The sequence below is a fragment of the Haliotis rubra genome, unplaced genomic scaffold (genome assembly GCF_003918875.1).
Source record: "Haliotis rubra isolate DU_JTF1 unplaced genomic scaffold, ASM391887v1 Scf649, whole genome shotgun sequence".
In the NCBI taxonomy this organism is placed as follows: Eukaryota; Metazoa; Mollusca; class Gastropoda; order Lepetellida; family Haliotidae; genus Haliotis; species Haliotis rubra.
In genome coordinates, this window is record NW_025767356.1 from 174,677 (window position 1) to 184,168 (window position 9,492).

The 9,492-nt window shown below is 39.6% G+C and overlaps 1 long non-coding RNA gene across 1 annotated transcript; it reads left to right on the plus strand.

Moving 5' to 3' along the window:
* Positions 1 to 6,846, plus strand: LOC124257053. The gene is made up of 3 exons (XR_006893170.1): positions 1 to 211; positions 3,204 to 3,237; positions 4,479 to 6,846. It is a non-coding gene; the product is annotated as an uncharacterized LOC124257053 (long non-coding RNA).
* Positions 6,847 to 9,492: the final 2,646 nt, after the last annotated feature.

The window sequence follows — 9,492 nt, forward strand, 5'->3', positions numbered from 1 at the left end:
TTGACATTTGAACTTTGTCCTATATATCAGCTGATCCATTGTCGACGGAGTGCTTTCTTTACGAGAAGTTTCAGCCTTGCTCAGTGACAAGTTGAGGGTCACTTAATGGCTAAACATTGCCGCTGATTGTTAGCTGATAGCTAAGGTAGTAGAGCGAAGGACAGCATCTTACGGGGAGGGCTGTGTTTTGACGGTTCAATTGCTCACAAGGGTAAGTTTTCAACTATACACTGTCACAGACCTTCCTGGGGGTGACCAACTTGTGAATGTCAACGCTTGTGTGTGTGTATATCTATATGCAAATGAAGTGCACTGTGCTTGTTTTGAAATTACAAACATCACGCAACCTCAAGAGCTAGCCTCAAAAGACGTTGTTACTTCCCCAGTAAAGAAATACACTTAGTTTGTGGACGGGCTGGTGGGTGTCGTACTCTGTTTTAGGTCAAGGTCTTTAGGACTGGCATAGCCTTTGTGGTTAAAGCTTAAACACAAGGAACAAATCAGAGTGCATATATTTAACATGAAACTATGTGTTTCCTCTTAGTTCCTTTAATTTTGTAAATGCCTTTGATGTAGCTAACAATGATCGTCATTCTGGGAGACTCACGGTTCTAAAGTTTCAATTAAAGTGTGCATGAAATCACGTCATGTAATATTCACATGCAACCTGTGATTATAAAGCACAAGCAGGATAATGTAGGGTGCGTGTTTGTGTGCACCTACTAATGTCCGTGGTTCCATATACACTCGCAAGGCCACATTTGCAGCAGGTGGGATGACAGAGCATGTGCTCACCTGTATACTTCTATAAATCAAGAAGGCCTCCTGAGATCCAAATTGAGATTGCCAAGCTTCTCCTTAGATCAGACAATCCGTGTGACGTAACTGCTAAATATACAGGCGTCTTGCCTAGGATATAACTGCTCTGCAATGTACAACAGTCGCTGAGAGAATATAATTCCAAATGACATTTTTTTCCCTTCAATATTTGCCGGAGTTATCACGTATGACCTAGATATAGCTGGTGACTTAGTAAAGCCGGTATAAAGTTTATGATAACGACCACCTGCTGTTCAAATTCACGACATCAACTGACCGTAAGCTGAGAAGAAAGTCACCATGTAAATTTGTCATACGTCTTATACTAAGCAGTGTGCTTTCCCGTAGTGATCTGTCAGTTAACCGTTCATTAATCGTGTATTTTGTTGTGTGTGAAGCTTGATCCAGGGGGCTCCCAACTAGATCTCACTCAGGGTATTACAGATCATGCATCCCGCTGGTCGTTGCTGCACGCCACTGGTCAGATACTGATCTGTTTTTGGTCTTTCCTGTTCACGATATCAGTACACTGGTGTACTTTACACGCGTCTTCGCCGTCTGTCTTTTGTACATTGTGTTATTTCTACAATTTACGTTTCTGTTTTCACCGGACCGATGATAATCAAAATGTTAAAGTGATTAAGCTCGGAATGGACCTTGCATGTAATAGAGTAACCTATCATAAAGAGAATATCGCAACCAGTATCGTGAAGAGAGCATTCAACCAGTATCATAAAGAGAGCATTGTATCCAGTATCACGAAGAGAGCATTGTATCCAGTATCATGAAGAGAGCATTGCATCCAGTATCATGAAGAGAGCATTGTATCATGAAGAGTACATTGTATAGAGAATCACGAAGAGAGCATTGCATCCAGTATCATGAAGAGAGCATTGTATCCAGTATCATGAAGAGAGCATTGCATCCAGTATCATGAAGAGAGCATTGTATAATGAAGAGAACATTGTATAGAGAATCACGAAGAGAGCATTGCATCCAGTATCATGAAGAGAGCATTGTATCATGAAGAGAACATTGTATAGAGAATCACGAAGAGAGCATTGCATCCAGTAACATGAAGAGAGCACTGTTTCCAATATCATGAAGAGAGCATTGTATCCAGTATCATGAAGAGAGCATTGTATAATGAAGAGAGCATTGTATCCAGTATCATGAAGAGAGCATTGTATCCAGTATCATGAAGAGAGCATTGCATCCAGTATCATAAAGGGAGCATTGTATCATGAAGAGAACATTGTATAGAGTATCACGAAGAGAGCATTGTATCCAGTATCAGGAAGAGAGCATTGTATAATGAAGAGAACATTGTATAGAGTATCACGAAGAGAGCATTGTATCCAGTATCATGAAGAGAGCATTATTTCCAGTATCATGAAGAGAGTATTCAACCAGTATCATGAAGAGGACATTGTATAGAGTATCACGAAGAGAGCATTGCATCCAGTATCGTGAAGAGAGCATTGTTTCCAGTATCATGAAGAGAGCATTCAACCAGTATCATGAAGAGAGCATACAACCAGTATCATGAAGTGAGCATTGCATCCAATATAATGAAGAGAGCATTCAACCAGTATCATGAAGAGAGAATTGCATCCAGTATCATGTAGTGACTGGAGTATGGCTCAGACAGGGATGATAATGCTGAAGATTCATAGCACAGGCATTTAAACTTCAAGATTAGGTCCATGGTGGTCATCACCCAAGTGTGTTTTGGGAAGGGAATTATCCTGTAATGTGAAATAAATGCTGTATTCAGCGAGCCTTGGCGAAATATATACAAAATGATTGTTCTTAATAAAGGCCATTAACAACCCCACACATGCAAGATAACCACTCCAGCATATAATGCCATCTTTATTACAGGGAAGCTGGTCTGACCCTGGTCTTTAAGAGTTTGTTGAGAACCTGCTCGCCCCTGAGTGGATCACACCACGTGACACGGTGATTCAATCAGGGCCAAGTATTGTGAACAAGTGATCCGTGTTCCATGTGAATACCAGTCTTGTCTTCTGTCCTGTGTAGTCATATGGTATTACTGTATTGTGTGTGTGCCGGCCGCCTTCATTGTTATCCATGACAGTACCGCATTATTATTCCATTTGTGATATATTACGTGAATATGCAGTTGCTATTGTGAACACAGGTATTCCCCCTCGTGGGCACTTGCATGTGATGTATGCCTGACGGATAACTTGTTGTGGTAATTTGACAAAATGGGACTTTTTATGATGAATATATTATATTTTATATCTAATGACATGTTGTAAGTGCCCATTCAAAATGAATTTTCACTGTGCCTATCATGTTTGCGCTCAGTATCTGTGTAACATACATAAGGTAAATATATTCCTGTATATTTGCAGATACAGACTACAATGGAAGCGTCTGGCGTCACGGGTAAGTACTATAAGTGATCTCATTAAGATGGATTATGCTAGTTTTGATCTGCCTCCGACTACCCTCAGACAGAACAGAAAGGACCGGATTGGAAGTTTGGACGGAAGAAGGTCTTAATCGTGTTCTCCCTTGTACATGTAAACTACCTGAACCAACGTAACACACCACGTTTATTACCTGAGTGACACTCGACCATTTTCCTGGCACATCTAGGGGACTCAGTCTGCCCCAACGACTGGCCTCGTCATTCTCTCTCAGTGTTCCAACAAATTGTACCACAGTTGTAAACGTGATTGAATGGATGATCCTATAGTACAGTAACACTAAAATACGTTTAATTGATTATAAAAAATTAATTTCAATGACATGAAATAGCTCTACTTATGAGAATATTCTTCAATGAGTATATATCTCCACATCCATAATTGATCGTTATTCTACACGTACATTGCATGTTGCATGTTACATGTCAATTACCAGATTGTAACAATACTTTAATCTACACATCCTTGTAAACGCAATCAGTACCAAACGAAACCAGAACACGGAAGTGTTATGCGATTAACAATACAGTTAACTCGGTGTACACACACATACGGATTACAGTGTAAAGTAAGTACAATTGCAGCCCACAAGAATGGTACTGTACAATTTGATGGCAGTACATATACAATGACAGTATAAAACGAAAGAGTGGTGGTAAACGTCAATGTTAGTGCGATAATATTCACTCTTCAGCAACAGTGGACAAACTCCCGAAACAGGCGCCATCTTAACACCGCTGTTTTGGTGTAACATGAGATGAGAGAGGCGTGCACTTGTCCCCTTATACAGTTTGTTTGTTCTTTGATAACGCAACACTCAGCAGTATTCAGCTATATGGCGTCTGTCTGTAAATAATCGAGCCTGGACCAGTTAATCCAATGATCAACATCATAAGCATCGATCTATGCAAATAGCATACGATGACATGTGTCAACCAATTCAGCGAGCCTGTCCACTTAATCCCGTTAGTCGCCTCTTACGACAAGCCCGGGTTTGCTCAAGACCAATTCTAACCCAGATCTTCACGGGTCCTTATACTGGCTTAGGTATCTTCCAGAATGTTATACCCTATTGAAGATTGATTCATGCTGTTCAAGAAGACAAGGCGTTCAAAAGGAACAATTTAGTACAGTTATAAAATAGTTTTAAAATCATCTACACTGCAATATAACAATACAATGCAAATATATTTTCAGGACGAGATGTATACGACCTGTTCAACCCAGTCCTGATTGGTGTTATTGCCGTGGCGCTTGTTTTCTGTGTGCTGGGGATCGCGGGGACGATGTACCTTGTGTGTAAGTACTCACCGTGGTCCTCACCCCGAGGGACAGAGAAGCAAGGGATCCGGTATGAGCATGTGTGATCAGCGGCTTTACCCCAGGGACTCGTGAGGAGATTCTGATGTGACATTGCTGGATCACGTTACGGATCAGGAACTAGTCTCCGGAGTTGATGTCTGGAACCATACATCTGTCGCTATCTGCAACACGTCCTGGTGTCACTGTGGTTCAAGGACGGAATCTCCTTCGCGTCACCTATATCTGAAGATGGGTGCTTGTTACATGAGGTGGTCTTTCTCTGCTCATTACCAGAAGGCCAGCGAACAGTTGTCCAGTCTTGTTTTGATGCCATGAAGCAAGCTCCTCACCAAGACTTGTACGGATGTCAAAGAGCCAGTTATCCATTAAGTCATGTTTAGTTGCCATGTTTAGTTGCTCACCAAGATGTATGATGATATCCGATCGTGTCTGCACAAAAATCAGACATCTTCGACTCCAGAACATCTTCATAGTCTCTGTCAGGGATGAACATGCATCTTTTCTAGTGAAATTGTATTTTCAAGTGGCATTTAGAAACATTGGTATCAGTGAAAACACGCTTGACTGATGGATGTCCTCTGCTTTGCTGTATATATGCGATGTTTGGACACAGGTGCTTGTTTCTTGGTCAAGTGGCCAGTGATACATATAAGTTGTCCCAGAAACAATACCAGGCTTTCACAAACTTGAAATCAGTTTTAATTTTGATAGAAGTGAACATTAACTCAAAATGTGTTCTAATTCAAAACCGTACAGAGCATTCAGTGCGGTAGTTTTTATTAACAAACTTCTGAATGAGGTTGACATGCATACAGTAGAATAGTTTCCAATATATATTTTCCATTGCACTTGTAATGAAATATTAGTCAAGGTAAAGGATTAACTGTTTTGAGAAAATATTACGAGTCATCTTGATCCTCCAGATATGATGTGTCTTGATGATCGATATTATGTATTTCCTCATTAAAAGAAGATTACACTTGCTTTAGAAGCATACAAGCAACGATCTAACAATGAAGACGTACATTTTATAAAAATATCCTTATGGGAAGGACTTGAATATCTGAATGAACACTAATTCCTGAAATAGTTTCCCAGCTTTGGACTGAGGAGATAAGGGTTAATGTACATATCCATAGCCTTTGAAGAACCGTAGTCGTGTCGATTAATCTGTCAGATGAACATTACAATTTCTTCACTAATGGAAATAGGATTCTCAATGTAAACATGGAGACGTGTCTCGGTTGGCCTGATACTGTGAATAATCCAGTCGTTGTGTATAGCTGCCTTGCTGTCAGTATATACAGTATGTACATAGTCACTTGCGGCATCTGCACGAACGTTGGTACATATTACCTGGACGGAACGGTTGGTATTGCCTTCCCCCATTTGATATATGTGTATCCATGTAGTTACATCTACTCACCATGGTCCTCTGTGGGGGTTTTACAACCCACATACACAGTCAAACACGCTTGTGTCGAAGTTTGAGGTGTCAACCATGCGGTTGTCTCGAAATACAAGCTTGATCCACTTTCCTAATTAACTAGGTATTTGAGGATGTGTCTAACACATGTAAAACTGACATTATTTGCGGGTGTGTCACAAATCGGATAACTTTACACAGTATTTACACAGGACCCTTTAACTTCGACACCACGTTGTTTGACTGTATAAGATGTCAGTGCTGGAAGTATGGCAAGCGTAGTTGTCCGCACATTGTCAAAATCTTGTTAGGGTCACAGAGACATATTACTCTTTGATTATAATGTACATACTAATTATAATGGATTTGGTTCACAGCCACTGTAAACGATACAAAACCGTTAGTTTCCCCATCGTAATGTTTTCATTCATCGAAGGTACATGCGCTGATAATATTTGATATTGTGTTACTTCCAATGAGCCATGCAACGAAGCTAGGTAGATACGTATATTACCTTCCACGTCTTTTACGTTTACATATATTTGCCAGGCGGAGATAAGACATATTCATACATGAAGAAACATTCCAAAGAGTCTGTTCGTGACGAGTCAAACTTTGTGATTTCCTTCCTTTTTGAGAAAGTCAAATGGCTCGATATTTGTTGTGATTTACGAAAAGTTTTAATGTTTGAAATACTGTCTATAAACGATCCCGTTGTATAAGTGCCTGTGACGTATATATGTACACATATATGTTGGCCTGGTTTAAACATTGAATGTTCTGTTCATTGACTTTTATAATAAAGAATGAACTATTTCTCATCGTCATTTTACTTCTGTGGCAAAACGACTGAGACATGTTAAACCGTCCTTGAATTATTTCACATTCTGTAAGTGATAAATACAGAATGCCGGAAAACAACTGATATTGATTCCATGACTTAGAATCAGTGACGACACCCGGTGTTCGCGTAAAGGTTAACTTGCAAACATGGTGATCAACGTTTACATTACAATGCCATTACCGTTTTATTGCTTCCCATCCAATACGTGAAACTTGAGGGTGTTACACATAACCTTTCCCCGTTGACCATTTATTTTCATCATTTCAACAGCAGATATACGTTCCCCTTGGATGATGTACCAGTTGCTAATCGTGAGTGTTCTAACCATGGTCATGTTCTATGGTCTGACAACTATTCGTCAATGTGTAATAAAGGGAAACATTTCCCTCCACTTTGAACATTCCCTCCAGAATCACGAGTGAGTGAGTTTAGTTTTACGCCGCACTCAGCAATAGTCCAGCTATATGGCGGCGGTCTGTAAATAATTGAGTCTGGACCAGACAATCCAGTGATCAACAGCATGAGCATCCATCTGCGCAATTGGCATACGATGACATGTGTCAACCAAGCCAGAGAGCCTGATCACCCGAACCCGTTAGTCGCCTCTTACGACAAGCATGGGTTACTGAAGGTTCATTCTAACCCGGATCTTCACTGGGTCAGAACCAAGACCTTGTTGTTCAGTCAGTATTGTGTTCTCATCTAACTGAGTGAAATATACACCAGGAATTGAGGCTACATGTGTATGGGATTGTAAGTATGGAAATAATAAAACATTGTTGGGAAAAGTTTGAAAGTAATAATCTATTAATCTATAGCATCGTTTAAACGTATGTACAATTTACTTTGTAAACTTTGAGGAGCAGTCTTATCACTGGTCTGTATTTGTGAAGCCCAACTAGGGCCTCATTGGCAATTCTACACAAATTAACATGTAAATAGAACTAAACAACTAATTATCGACCACTGGGACTTGCAGATCTGCCTAGAAACATAAAGAGATGAATGTTATGTTACTCCGCTACCTACAGTGGTAGAAGCACTAGACTTAACCAACAACAAACAAACAGTTGTTGACAGAATGGACAATGACCTTTACATCCAGGTTATGGTAACGCCCAATCAGACAGACCACACCACTCTAGCCCTGTTCCACACCAGGCTGTGGTAAACACTATGCTGGAGTAGCGCTCGAGTGTAGTGTTCCTGACGTTCCCTGAATCATTTCCGCTTGTGGCTAAAATCTCTGTTGATTTTATTTCAAGCAGGTATTGTTTCTCCAACAATCGTAGATGTAATTGCTGATTCACTTATAAGGATTGTTATCTTCTTGTGGGCGCTATCTTTTGTTGATATATCTAGATTATAGATGTTTATGGAGTCGGCGACCGTGTTTAGGGTTTCCAATGACAGCCTTGCAGCCATTTACATTGTCCATGTTCGTCTATCTCCTAGCCAGATATAAAGACGTCATCATCTAGGATTTATTACATGAGTGTCCCTCAAATACCATTTATTTGACAATAGTTTATTTCATAACGTTATGAGAGAGTGGGTTAGGAATTAGAGTCATATCGACAGTATTTCAGCCATACTGTTACTATAAATTAATAGCTAGTATACAGTTACATAATGTGCAATGTTGTCGAGGGACAGTAAAACAATCGGATTATCACATCTCATAACGTCATGAGAGAGTGGGTTAGGAATTAGAGTCATATCGACAGTATTTCAGCCATACTGTTACTATAAATTAATAGCTAGTGTACAGTTACATAATGTGCAATGTTGTCAAGGGACAGTAAAATAATCGGATTATCACAGTCTGTGTATACAACGAGTGTGTTACCACAAAACGACATCACTATATTTAACGGTATAATATAAAAAAACAAACAGGCTATTAATAGCCAATAACTAAAGATAGATCAACTTACTAGGGACCATGGGGACTCATAGTATCCTGGCCGTAGTAGGATTAAAATAATTTCTCCAGTTATTGGCGATTGCTGACCATCCAACCAAATTCAAAGATTACTTAATCGACGATAAAAAACAGAGCGGCAATAAATATACTTTGAAAGTTGGGGTCTTAGATACCCTCTTTGTAGGCCAATAGTTTAACGTTACTTGGAAGGTATGACCACTAATTATCAAATTATCAAATTTTACCTAGTACCAATTTAAAACTAAATAAAGGTTTCCGATACAATTCTTTTCTTTTAAAAAGCATAATATTATATCATATTAACAATATTAACATCTTTAAAGATGATAATTTGAAATGATTACCCCTTATGCGTTTTGGAACATCCAGAGATAATCCGCATGTGCGACAGACGCGAGTGCAGTAATCAGTTTCAGTCAAACCCTAACATCGCACCATCGAATCCATGCAGAGTATGACGATATTTATGATGGTAGTGTTACGAGAGTGTGTTTTTTTGTCATTTGTAATATCACATTGATTAAGTGATCGTTATTATGGGTCACAATGTTTAAAGTTTTGAGTGTGGGCTGTGGCTCGCATCTCGCATCGTATATGATCAATGGCAATGGTATTTGTAGCGGCACGCCTTTTCGATAGTGCTTCGGAGTTGCCTCCCTTGGCAATCGTT